The 14,139-nt window shown below is 42.6% G+C and overlaps 1 non-coding gene across 1 annotated transcript; it reads right to left on the bottom strand.

The window, feature by feature from the left end:
- Positions 1-200: 200 nt before the first annotated feature.
- TRNAW-CCA (transfer RNA tryptophan (anticodon CCA)) lies at positions 201-273 on the bottom strand. Its single transcript has one exon. It is a non-coding gene; the product is annotated as a tRNA-Trp (tRNA).
- Between the last annotated feature and the right edge of the window lie 13,866 nt (positions 274-14,139).

Raw genomic sequence — 14,139 nt, forward strand, 5'->3', positions numbered from 1 at the left:
AGCAGTCGATTATTGCCAGGCGTTAATAAGCAGACCCTTCTTTGAAGGACCTCATCAACAGCAATCTCAATTTCCACAGAGGAAAAAACATGTCAGCAGAAGCCGAAGAAGCAAGGGCATTGAACTTGATTAATGAGGAATGATTTATTGCCAGTTTGATACTGAAAAAATGATAATAGTGATTTGTCAGAAAATAAAAATGAGGCCGACGGGATTTGAACCCGCAACCGTTGGATTTGGAGTCCAACGCTCTACCGTTGGAGCTACGCCCTCTTGAGATGCCCACTTTGCACAGATTTCATTTAGTTCGCTTTCTGGGTTAATCCTATATACTTATAATCTTAATGCGATATAATTGTAATTCAAAAGGCCTGCATATGCTAATAGGTATAAAGGGTGGGCTAATAGATGAGAAATGAAGTTATAAGGGAAGGAGTATCAATCAGTTGAAGCTCTTGGCTAATGTGACCCATTCTTCAATTTCCTTCTCCTTTTGCTTGCGTTCAGAGTCGTCGACTATCTTGCCAAACAACTCATCGACGATCGCCTCGGTGGCGAGGGAGGCCTTGGCCTTTGTAAACTCCTTTGCGTTTTTGAGATATGTGTTGTAGTCACTCAAGTAGAAACTAGCAATGACGTTATCAAGTGGGTCTTCAGGCTCTGGGGTGAGGATGAGGCCGTAGACACAGTCGATGATCTGGCGGAAAGTGAGTGCAGGGGAGTAGTTTCGATCAAAGACTGAGTGGCAGATACGTCCTTGCGAATTCATGTTACAGTGATAGATCGGAGTGATAAAACGCACCTCTGGCGCCTTGAATGGATAGTCTCCGGGGAATTGAGCATAGAGCAAGAAGAGACCATTCTCATAGGGAGTTTCCTTGGGACCGAGGAGCAAAATCTTCCATAGATTAATGTTAGCGCATGGGAAGATAGCCACGAACGGGTGGGGATTATCGCTGTAATTTTGAATTTCCTTAGCGATTCGCTTCAGACTGTTGTTGCCTGACAGCTTCTTAGCCTCTCCCTCGTTTTGGAACTTTTTAACCATATCCTTCGCCGAAATACCTCCGCCCTGAGCTTCAGGGACTTTGAATTCGTGAACAGTATTAGGAAGGTCGAAGGGCAACAGCTTAGCCTTGATGATGCGCTGCTCAATAGAAAGTTTATCAATGCTTTCATCAGCCTTGCGAGCACGGACGCTAAGCACAGTTTCTTGCTCGAACAGCTTCAAGCTTTCTTCCAAGTTGCGTGTAAGATAGCATTTTCCACCCGAGGCAATCGAGATAGTCTTTAGTCCCTCGCAGTTGGCTCCAACTGCAAAGGAGTCAATCACAATCTTATTCTCGACAAGAATGCGAGTGGTCTCCTAGACTGAGTATTTCGATCCAGTATCTTCTCCATCAGTAAGGGCAACAATTCTGAGCAAGCAGTCGGGATAGTTGATTTTGAACTTTTTGAGCGCATCTGCAGCAGTGACTACTGCGTCGTACATGAGAGTGGAGCCACGAGCTGCTGCCTTCGCGATGAGACGGTTGAAATCGTAAATTGCCTATGTGAAACCGCAGTGATTCTCAATGGTGTGGTCGAAGAAGAAGAGCGAAACCACGTGCTACATGTTGTAGGCGATGGTTCGAAAGGCGAATGCCTCGAAGAAGGACTTCACTGCACCAATTCGCTTGAGATCAGGCTCGTTGAAGAATTGGCAACCCATAGATCCAGATACGTCAAACAACACTGCAATAGCTTCCTTGGGAGGACGGGTGATAACGGGCTTGAGGTTGGTAAGGTCAATCGCCTCTTCTACGTTTTCACTACGGACATTAGCTCCCATAAGGTCGAGGTTGACGGCCTCTTCATTGCCAGTCAGCACATCGAATAAGTTAAAGGGACGTGCAATATCTTTGTTTTTGCTCACAAACACTCGCAATTTGCCTTCCTTGGTCTTCAGAAGCAGGTAAGTTGAGGATTTATTCTTAACCTCCAAAGGTTGATGCACTTTAATTCAGGATAACCTTCAAGTTTATTTCTGTAGAGATCTACAGCTCCAAAGGCAGGAATGGTGATGGCAACATTTTAAGGTCGGAAACCGCTCCAGAAGAGGGAGTTAGTGCCGCATTGTCCACTTGATTGATTAGAACTGCATGTAGAACTCTTCAAGTCCAGGCAGGGCGAATAGTTGGTCTTTCTTGGGCGCCTTTAGGGCGGGATAAGTGAATCCTTTCAATATTTGCTATTCAAAAGCCTCTCTGTCGACTAAGACAGTGTCTCCATTGTCCAGCTTAACGAATCTTGGCTCGCGAATGGGGCCTAGGGTGAAGTGGCAGTTGCGTTGGATTTCGACAAACTTGGCTTCTGCGCGTAGCTATTCGGTTATGGGAAGCTTTAAAGCTCCTTCAAGGACGAAGCCTAGGTAATCCCTAAACTTAGTGAATGACTCTTTCCAGGTGAGCTGGTCAAGAGCAGGGGTGCATCCTCTGAGGAAGTCAGAAAGTGAAGCGAGGAGGCCTTCTTCGATGGCGATCCTGTGAACCTGACTGACGAAATTGTTGGCAAAGAGGCACTTCAGATTGTAGGCAAGGGGAAGGTTGCCAGTTAAGGTGCGCAGGTAAGCGACCAGTTTGATTTTGTCGTCTTCTGAGAGGTGGGCAGAAAGGGTGAGAAGGGTGGATCTTAGCTCAGCAATTCCTTCATCAGATTGTTCTCGCACGTGCTTGATATCCTTGTAATAGAACTTGTCTGCGAAAGTGCAGGGGACGAGGTTGTTATCCAGTTTGAATGCAACCTAGACAATTGAATCTGCTGCTAATCCACAGGCTTTCAATGGCTCTGCAAAGTTCATCAAAGGCTTGCCTCCGAACTTCAAAATTTGGTTGAGCGGATGATACTTAAGCAGTTCGAAGATTCTTGATCTGAGGGAGTCAAGACTGTTGTCGAGGTCAACTTCGAGTTGGTACTTCTCAGTGCCTCTGTGGATGGATATTTTGCAGGGATTGACGATAGGCTCTGGTTTTGGTACAGCAGTGTCTATTGTGGCAGGGGAAGCAGTCAGAATCACCCACATCTACTCTGAGAAATCTAGCTTAGGGAGGGGAAGGTGCATGAGGTCGAGGTTGTAGATGAATGGCTGTCCCTTGCGGTTGTAAAGCAGTGCTTTCAGGTCTGTTGGCAGACCCAACTCCTTGACTATTGTCTCGCTGAGGTCAAAGAAAGAGCTGATTTTTTCAGAGATTGGCACTTCGATAAGTCCTGTCTTGGGTAACTGAGGGCAGCGAATCAATAGGCGATGCTTTGTTTCTGCTCCGATCATGGGGACTGTGAAATTTGAAACATCCAAGAGCGAACTTTTCAAAACGAGTTCGTTATCGAGGACAGCAGGAACAGCCACCACCGGTGCTGATACTGGCACAACAGCAGGTGGAGGCACCACGACGGGAGGGACGACTTTGGCCTTCAGATAGACCTTCACCTTGCAGTCAGCGAGTACGTCTTTGACCTCATCATCGGAGGCAAGTTCGAAATCGTCATTATCCTTAACAGCGATTTCGCTATCAGCTTCCAATTATTTCTTGGCAATCAATTTGAGTTTGACTTGTTCCTTGAGGTCTGCCACCTTTTCAGCAGCGAGGACGAACTTGAACTTGTTCTTGAGCGACAGATCAGCGGCGTTGAAGAGCTCAATGAAGTAGGGCTTTGGTTGCTTTGAGTCTTACATAGGAAATTTGTTATAGGCATATATCTTTTGGAGATTTATGCAGGATTATATTGAGGGATTCTGATAAGTCATTTATTGTATCGGTAATCATCAGCTTATATTCAGAGTGCCCCAGAGGGGCAAAAATATGAAAAATAGAAAGGGGTGATTGTGCAGTAGTCTTAGGTTGATGGCTGATGGTATAATTATAAATCTATGAGCATGAATCACGTGATCGAGATTAACAAGAAACATTATTTGGTGAGGCAACAGGCGCAAAAGATTGTCCTCCTCACCTTTCCCGCCCTCCAAATCGTCCAAAAGTACTACATCAACGTCACGCATTCATACCTCAACGCTGACACCAGAGAGCTGCTGGTCCTCTATCAAAATTAGCTCACCATCCTCAAGCCCGCCCTCGCACCGCTTCAGTTTGTCAACAGCCAGCAAGCCTTTATCGATTGGGAGCCTCATGGCGGAATTTTGCTCAACAACGCCATCGTTCTCTACGGGGCTCATTGCATCGTATTTTACTCAAGGGGCACCATGGTGGAAAAGGCCTGGGAAATAGATATTGTACAATAAATCGAGTGTCTCAAGAGCACCCCTCGTGGAGATTGCTTAGCCATGAAGGTGCGCTCGCCCGACAATAGTCTGTTCCTTTGGAACACTGGAGACCCCTCCGTTAAGCCATCCCAGGAAATCATACTCACTCAGTCTATCCTGGAGTGGGAATTCGTTTCCGATCATCTTCTTACCATACTCACGCACTCAGAATTAAGACTTTATCATAGAGAAGCTAGTGGTGGCCAATTTAACCTTTATCACTTTTACCAGCTCACTTCTCGGAATTTCGCTTGGGTGGCTGTCCCAAACACGATCCCCGCCGCCAGACAGTCAATTAGCACACTCCTCTTGCTAAGTCGCAAGGGTGAGTGCGCAGTGGTCGAGCTGCCCGGCGTATAGCGACGGACTTAGCAATCATAAATAAGATAAATCGGAAAAGTGAGGCTTCAGTATAAATAAGTGAACATGCGGAGAGTAGTAGCTGCGTGGGGATAAGGAGGGAAGCTTGCCTTGGTCTGCGAAACAAAAAATCGTTCCTTATTTTGCTTCCTTCTTTCATCTAGTCTGAAAATTTAACTGCATACTGCCTATGAGGATTTGCTGGGAGCATAAATTAATTCAGTATACTGCCACAATGATACTGTTTTAGCAAGAGACCGTAGTAGATGGAAATTGTTCAAGCTGCATGGTGCGAGCAATCTTAGCATAATCGACCAGGTGGACTGCTAAAAGGCATTTATCTTAGATGAAAGCACAATGCTATGCTTGGATAATCAATCTTTCTTTGTTCATAAGCAAGGCAAGCGCATCGGTGAACCAATCCCCTTTAAGTACGCTGACCCAGAACGTGTTCAATACATAGGTCATTCCCAAGGATTACTGTATTTAGTTGCTGGTATTCGATTTTACAGATGGGCATAAGGTGCCATAAGTGTATGCGGAGTGGCCTTGCGTAACGAAAGAGCAGTTCTTGTTTAGGCTAATCCTTTCGAACGCACCCTCTTATATAAAATTGGAGAGCAATATATGCTTCTTACCTTTAGGATAGACAACCAAAAAGTGGCAGCCAGTTCACTAAAATCCAGTCCTAACTACTGCTTTGGTCTTAATGGCGGCCTTTGGGCATAGAAGCTTCCACTTTAAATTAAAGTAGGAACATGTGACAAAGTTATGGCTACATTTTCGCTCAATAGGCTGTTGAAAATGCTCGATTGCTAAAACCAAAGCTATTAGTATAATCTAAATTCTATTTTCGGAGGAGGAATGGTGATGATTCTCAAAAATTATGTCTTCTTTTTGCAGCTTGTATAAGATGAGCGTGGGTATGAATTGGTCCTGCTCAAAAGACTCAATTCTTTGCTTTATCGACGCTTCAGTCCACATGCTCATGCTTTAAAACTGGTGGAGCCAAAGAGTCTTACATTTTGGGTAGGAAATCAAGTGATACGTATAGGGAATAAAATAAACCAGCACACTGCCACTGATCCTTTCTCCCTTCCCGAAACTTTATTAGCTAAGCAGCTTGATCTTAGAAAGATATACCCTCCTCACCATCCTCGGCTCCTTCTTGCTCTCTTCGAAAGCAATCGCTTTTAGTTATCTTTTCAGGTCTTGCATCGCATATACGACTGGTTCCACCATCAGCAGACCATTAGCTAGCTTTATCAAACTTTAAGCATTGATTTTCTTGCGGATTGCGATTGGAGTGTCAAAGAAGACAGTATCAGCTTATTCTCTGGACAAAGGCTGCAAGAAGAGTAGACGTTTTTGAAAAAATTCTCAGAAGAACTCCTGGAAAATACTGAGAAAATCCAGTTAAAGGAAAAGAATCCTCTAATCTTTGAATCCCTTATCTCATCTCTCGCGGTTTCTATCGCTAATTCAAAAAGCGTTGATTACTTTTCGCAATCCGTAATGCTATTGCTGCGAACACATCTACGTCCTCGTTCTCTAAACTCCATGCATGTGGTTTTGCTATCCCACTCCTTAAACAAGGAGTAAGCTTTGGCTGAAATGCGCAATGATAAGGCAGCAGCCGTCAACTGGGAATGGATAAGGAACTATGGACTACCCTTCTGGTACGATAATAAGGAAGAATTGAGAAAAATTATTGAGGAAGTTGCTGCTAACGAATATCGGGCACACAAGGATCCTTTTGATTCTCTATTTTGGTACCTGTTAGTTGGAAAACGCTCACTGATTGCCACTCTCTTCAAAAACCATCGCTTGAACTCCAAGGAACATGATGCAGCTGCTAATTTTCTCCTAAGAGATTTCAACCAGCCTAAGGACCGCTCAGCTGCAGTTAAGAATGCCTACGTCCTGATTGATAAGAAAAGGTACTTTCATGCAATGGCATTCTTCATTTTAGGAGGAGCGATTGATGATTGCATCAGGATCTGCGTAGATCGACTGCGTGATCTTTGCCTCGCCTACACTTTTGTGCTTTTCTTCAAAGAAGCCAACAACGCCTATCTGTTTGGAGAGATGGGAAAGGGGGATATGTGGATGAGACACCTTACCTATAGGCTGAGCAGCCAGCACATTAAGAGCTATAATGCTCTTTTTGAAACCGCAGAGGCAGCAGACTGGACTTATGCTCCTGAATTGGCATCCTTCCATCCCATTTTGCCACAATTCGCCACAAGGCTACGTAACTCTGTGGGTGTCCGCAGGGAACTTGATGCTCAAAACGCCAAAAAGATGGCATCGCAAGACATATTTGCTGATTTTTACGGAGGGGAATCCTAAACAAAAGTATAATAAGAATCCGAGAAGGTAAGTCTGGAGGGTGATCCTGACAGCTTCAAAGATGCAGTCATCAGATACTACATGCGCCAAGGCCTTCCATCACTAGCCCTTATCTAAAATCAATCACATCAAGAGGCACTCTAGAGCTACAATTACGAAAAATACAAACTGAGTGGAGAAGTTGATTCCTCCATGGAGCAAACAATTGCCAATCTCTAAGACAAGGTAGGGCTCGCACAATGCCTAATCAATGCAAATAAATTGCCAGAGTTGTTAGACTTTTTGCATAAAATTAGGGAATAATATTTAGCAGCTGCTGGAGCAGTGAGTCTAGGTGTTGTGGTGCACATCAAAAAGCATAGCTTGGGATAATTGATGAGACTGGGTTATCAAAGTTAGCAAGTTCTGAATCTTCTTAAAGCTAAAGGAACCTTATGGGGTGATAAAACAAATGAGTTCCAACGTTCTATGAAAAAGCTGAGACAACTTTCTACGATAAGTAAGGTGGTTGCTGCTTTGCTGCTTCAAAGTTATGAAGATATCGTCTCTCTCCTAGACGGAATTGGATAGCGATCACATAAGCATAAGACAGCGATGCATTTTGGAATAGGCTAAAGGCTTAATATGATCGTTTCCATTAGGCACGCAAGTAAAAATCCGTTAAGCAAATGGATCACTTTTAGCATGCTTTCATAGCGGTAAAGCGTAAAGTAGAGGAGGAAGAAGTGCTACGAACCTAGTTACAGATCACAAGAGAGGAAGCAGCTATCCTTCAGCTTCGATTATTAGTGCTCAACTATTTCATTAAGGCTGAATTGCCTCTTAAGGAACAGATAGAGGCTGCTCGCAAAGATATTAGCCATTGTCTTAAGAATTGGATTCCAGCTGATTCCTTCCATGATATCATCTTCGAGTATAAGACGCTTATTCGGGAAGGAAGTCAAGCCAAGATCAAACTTAACCTTCTGAAATCAGTTTTCGATGAACAATTTGTAAATTTTTATGATATTGTTGCTCTTACCCACGACGGCTACTTTGATGAAAAGGCAACATAAGGAGTTATCGAAGGTCCTCAGGATTTGCAGGGAATTGAGGTATTTAGAAACAGAAACGACGGAGTAAGAAGCTTCACAATCAACCAGTATGATTCAAGAGGTCTTGAATGCATCGTTATGTTCAAAAAGGGACTCAAAAAGTTCGAGCTTTGTTAGAATTTGGCTAATCGTGAAAGAAACAAAGATACATTAGCACTGGTTACTGAGGATTCGTTCTATACTAACCTTTCCAGCACTGATCCACGCACTATATAACGAGGAAAATATCCTCCCAGTATTCAAAGAGCATTAACGCATATCTTGGAGGAACGAAGGGATGAGAATTTTCCACGCAGCTTTACTCCAATTAGCGGAAAAGAGTATCTACGCCAGGTGGAACCACCATATCTCGACTACAATTAGCTTAACTCTATTTAATGTCATCCCTTCTTGCCCTTCTTCCTGATTGGAGGAAAAGGGAATGTTGAGCTCGCCCACCTTTCAACGTTGAAGAATTTTGACCGTATTAAGTGTCCGTAAGTGGGGGAAATTGTGCGTTTGCATTCAAAGGGGCAGAGAATAGGAGTGGCTGATACTGCTGGAAATCTGGGAGTTCACGTGTTTGATAATAAATTCCTCAACCCCTGTGTATTCAATTTGAAGAAGGCAGGTGTGGTTGATTTCAGTTTTATGCGACCCAGTGTGTTGGCAGTTCTCAGTAATACATCTGTCAACGTCTATGATACACTCTTACACCCCAAGCGGCAACTCAAGTTCAAGCAGCCCTTCACCAAGGACCCAATTTCAGTCACTACCATCGATGAAACTCGTCTAGCCGTGTTAAGAAAGAACGAAGTGCTTATCTACGATATCCGCATGGAGAAATTGGAAAGTTCCAAAGAATTGAAAGGCAAAGGAAAGTCAATTTTAGTCCAAGGAAAGAAGATCTTTGTTGGGCAGTCTGATTGCAAGGTCAAAGTCTTCTCAATCGTGGGATAGGAGGCAGAAACCATCAAGCTTGGCGTCCTAGGTACTTATACAACTATATTTAGATGAAAAAGATCGCGAAAAAGTATCAGTAGAGGAAATTCACGCATGCAACGATATCCTTTTAGCATCCACAAGCGAAGGTTCAATCTTCTACCTTCCAAAACTAACCAAATGATGTTTATAACATTTCACATTTAAATATGAAAAAAACAACCAAAGAGTAAATCAAGCCCAAAGGCAAGTCAAGCACCGCACCAACTAAAAATTACATATTTCCCAACGTTTCCAATGAAAATTGTATCAGGATTGCCTTGAAGCTGCTAGGAGTCACAGACGAAGTATATGAGTGCAGCATTAGAAACGATCTTTTTCCTAAAAACACTACTGCAAACGCTTCAAAAGCTTTCTTCTTCATCTGTCAACTTTGCGTAAAGCATCTATGCGGAGGAGAGTAGGCATCAGAACTAATGATGTGGTATCCGCCTCGGACGGCTAACTAGCAAATCGAGTTTAAAAAAGTGTTCTTCAAGATCATCCAGCGCCTAGAATCACAGGGAAGCCTTCCAAAGAATATCATTCTGAGTAAGGCATCTATCGCAGGAGACCCTACAAGCTAGGCAGTCACTCAGTTTCTGAGAGTCCTAACAGAGATGGCACTGAGAGCTGTCTACATTTAGAAATATTCAAAGGAGGAAAGACTGATACAAATTGCTCTTACTGACCCAGCAGAAGGTGATCTCAACAGCTTTTATCCCTTTCCATTCTGTGAATCAACAACCAATGTGTAGCCACCATTGAAGGGACATGAGCTGTAGGCAACAAAGCAGATATTCAAGGTCCACATCTAACGGTACCGACAGAAAATTTTGCAACTTCAAGCCGAGTCAGAAGGCGAAGTTATAAATCCACAGCAACTGATGAGCCAACTTATGGAGCAGCGCCAAATCGCAAACACGCTGACTAGTAAGGTCAGCAACGCTGTCTTCAGCTAAAATAGAGCCTTCGACAGAAGAGTCATCATCGATAAGCATCGCCAGCTCTGGAAAGAAATAGACAGCATCACATGTCCCTACGCTGAGCCTACCAGCAGTAGTGTGCTTAGAGTTGAAGGAGATATTGGCAAGCTTTTAAGCAACTGGAAAACAATATCTGGCACTCACACTCTAAAAGACTTTAATACAAAAAGCCAAGAAATCGGAGTCCTAAAAAATAGATGCTAAAAAGTGGTAAGCTAATTCAAAACCCTTAAGGATCAACTTCTTAAAACCATCAAATGATTTATATAGTGTTATTGGCGCAATTTTCAATAAATCGATGAGTTAGTATGTGTCAATTCTTGGCTAGGATTACAGGATGTATTTCATGGAGATTTCCATGAACATCTGTGATGATGAGTGCGTTGCCCATTTCGATGATATTGGTTGATGACCAGCTACTTCCCATATCAACTTTCTCTTCAAGATCCAAACCCCACGAATAAATCATCATATATCGGTCAATGTGAACGTAGATAAAAGTAGCAGCGCCGGCATTCACTACCTTTTTACCTATGCTCAATCCTTGGTAAACTGATAGGCTGTCCTGGTCTAGAATAAACACTCTGTTTTTGTCATCGACGATGCAGTAGCTGTTTGTTGCGTTGTGGGCGAAAAGGAAAAGAATTTTGCCACTGTGAAAGAAGGAATGAATCAGTTCGCAAGTCTTAGGATCCCATACTTTAAGATATCTGTCCTATGAAACACTGACGATGCGCCCTCTTCCGTCTATGATCATGCTGCGGATGTAGCCATCGTGACCTTCCATAGTTCGTACATTTGCAAAAGTGGAGAGGTCCCATACCCTTATCTGATAGCCGTCAAACTGTCCTCGGCTGGAAGCAAGAAACTTTCCCCCATCCAGCAAAGTGATTTGGCGATGATAGCTACGTATCCCCTCTAAGCTTCCAAAGACACGCTGAACCTGTGGCTGTTCTCCACGTATATCCCACATCTTTATCGCGTAGTCATCGCTGCCTGAAAACAGCCTAAATTGTCCGTCATGCTCAAGCGCTCGTATGAGAGAGTCATGTGCCTGGATAGATTTATACTGGAAATCGTGCTAGTAGAACATTTGGCCGTCATTAGCGCCGAGGAAGAGGTTCCCGCGGGCATTAACTGCAGCTGTAATGCTGTTTTTAGGACAAATCCTGGTGGTAACAACGAAAGCAGCTTCCTTTTTAATTTGGTCGATGCTGGGAATATGAACCTGGAGGTGCTAAAGAGACCCTGCTATCCGGGATGCTATTTTGTGCTTCTGTTTATGTTAATTATGAACTTTTCTTGCTCAATCAGCTTGGGTGGGCAACGGTGCCAGTCCTACACTTTGCTCTCTTCTACATGCTGCACTTTCTCCAAGTAGCTCTGGCATGTCACTTCAGTTTGTGTCAAAAAATCTTCTAGCTAATTTTCAAAAGCACTGATTTTGGCTTTTATATTGCCCAACAGTTCATTTGCTTTTAGACGCAACTTTGCTAAAGATTAGAGACAGGCTTTAGGAACCTTATAATCAGGAAGAGGCAGCCTACGAATGAAATCGTAATAGTAGTCCTTTAGGGGAGTTTGAATGGATGCGACCAGCTGCGGAGTTGCAGTGGCGCAAGTAAAGCAGCGGATTTATTGATTATTGAGGAGCAAGTAACGATAATTTGGTTGGTCCTGCTTGCATTGTGGACAGTTGATCGGTTCAAGATTGAATTTTTTCTCAGCTTGCAATCTTTCCATAACAGATTATAATTATCGCAATTACCGCGGCTCACTCATAAGCTAATTCAAACATAACAACAGATATGCTTAATCAAACATCATGGCATTTTATATTTTTGAATGAAGTCTTTGGTTATAATAGTTCTGCCATTATATCTTCATGAAATACCGTAGTTCACGCAGTCCTCCTCGCAACTTCAAGGTAAACCTCATCGACGAGCCTCCTCTAACTCCTGCCCAGAAGAGTTACCTTCTATCATGCGTGCCCCGCATAGCAGGAACTTTTCTTCTGCTGACGATATCCAGCTATAACTGTCCTTGGATCTTTGCAAGTACCTGCAGAAGAGCGTAGGGGTATCGGTGGTAGTGAAGGGAGAAGATTACAACGTGGATAAATAAGAACGCCATCTGAAGCCAGTCACCTTCAGGTTTACCATGAATGAGTTCCTCTTTAGGGTGTGGCTGCACGAACCTGAAGTAGAATTTGAAAATTCAATAAGGGAGCAGTGATAATTACCTCAACATATTCTGCCTATATCATTTTATAAAGTGGGTATATATCAATTTGGGTGATTTGCCATGGAAGCTTCTTTGATTAAGTTTAGAATCTGCTGCTTATGGGGGTCATTTAGCAGTAAAATGGCTTCTTACTGCAGAAAGCTTGTCACTTCTGCTTTTTTTAGAGCCTAAATCCCTATTTATATATTGCTTCGATGCTGCGAACTAGCAGTTGGTAGGCAAGCTCATCATTTTCCTTGAAAATCTATGTACATTTGTATCTGATTGTGACATTTGCCAAAAGGAACACATTTTGGATGGTCGGTTCATCGAGAGTCTAAAGACGTGAGAACCGTGTCCATAGGAATTAGATGGTTTACTCTAAGTGAATGCTTAACTCTCCATTTACGAATAGCAATTTGATTATGGAGCAACATAACTTCATGTCATAAAAGAAATCCAATTCCGAAGTGAGCACATTATTTTGGTCCCTGCCTTATCGGTCAGATATCATCCACTCTATACCGCTTCTAATGCTCAACATCAACTTCTCCAGCATTAGTAAAGGTATCTATAGTTCCTCATCAACTGCGAACTCAATCGCCAATTTTGTATTTTTCAATTTTTCAGATGCCCTTCTTCCTGCTAATTCAGCCACACTCACTTCTGCCACTGCTTCATCGATCTTGGATATCATATTTTCAGGCCACTCAAATAGCTCAGTGCCTAGTATAACATCCTACGGGACTTAAGAAGCGAAGGAACTATTGAGAAGAAGTCTCTTGACATGGCTATATCGCTTTAAAGTCTATAAAAATTATCCTTCAGAGATGGATCGAATTGGTCATATTATAGACTTGACTTGAAGGCCCTTATTGTCCCATAAATCCATTATTAGATCTATCGAATAAAGGTGTTATTAAAACGAATACTTTTGATAAAAAGCGGATTTTCCAATATGAATCCTGAGAACCAAGGAAAAAGTTATGCAGAATGATAGGGCTTCGCTAAAAGTTGTGCATTTACTCTTTGAAAAGATTGATGGTACCAAGATCTTAGGGATGGTAAGAGAAGTAATGATTGCCCCATAATAATCAGCTTGCTGATGAAAATTGTTGGCAAGGTCCAAGATGCCTGATTTTCCTTTGTAGTTATTGATTAATAGATCAGGATAGATCAAATCCTACAGCATATCGTGAGATTCTTGATAAAATTAAATTTCCTTGCGATGCCCGTAAGATAACAGCAATCTTTTCTGGGAGGTTGGCACATCAACGAATTTTCTCCACTATAATGGTACTCCATTAAGCGGGGTTAGCCTTTTAATATACCCTTCTTGCTAGAAAGTTGGGAATATTTTTTACTTTAAGGTGGCAGAGTCATTCTGATACTCATGGCTAATCTTTTTTGGATCGAAAAAGATCTCAGCTCTTATACCAAGCAGACCATTGATAAAATCTCTTGGCTATTCAGCAGGAAGTGGCTTGATCTTATGTATGCGTTGACTATATTAATTGAGGTAATTTTGATGGATTTATGCGAGCTCCTTTACAAGCTTTTCAAGTTCAGGAGTAGCAAACGAAATTTTATCTTTGATGGGAGTATTCTCTTTTGGCTTATTTATATGGGGTATAGCCTCCATTTCGGCAAGATGTTTCTAAACCAATTTCGGATCAAGTCCATCTACAACTTTAATGAATTATTCCCTACTGACCCTCTGTTTGACATAGATTCCCATCTTGTTGACTTCCTAAACAGCAACAATGTGATGCATCGATTTTAACAGTTTTAAGTATTGGGTGACCTTGGTCATTAGATGCAATAATCGCTGTATATAGCATAATTTGCATAGGATTTATTACATACC

Source organism: Nymphaea colorata, unplaced genomic scaffold, assembly GCF_008831285.2.
Source record: "Nymphaea colorata isolate Beijing-Zhang1983 unplaced genomic scaffold, ASM883128v2 scaffold0250, whole genome shotgun sequence".
Taxonomy (NCBI): Eukaryota; Viridiplantae; Streptophyta; class Magnoliopsida; order Nymphaeales; family Nymphaeaceae; genus Nymphaea; species Nymphaea colorata.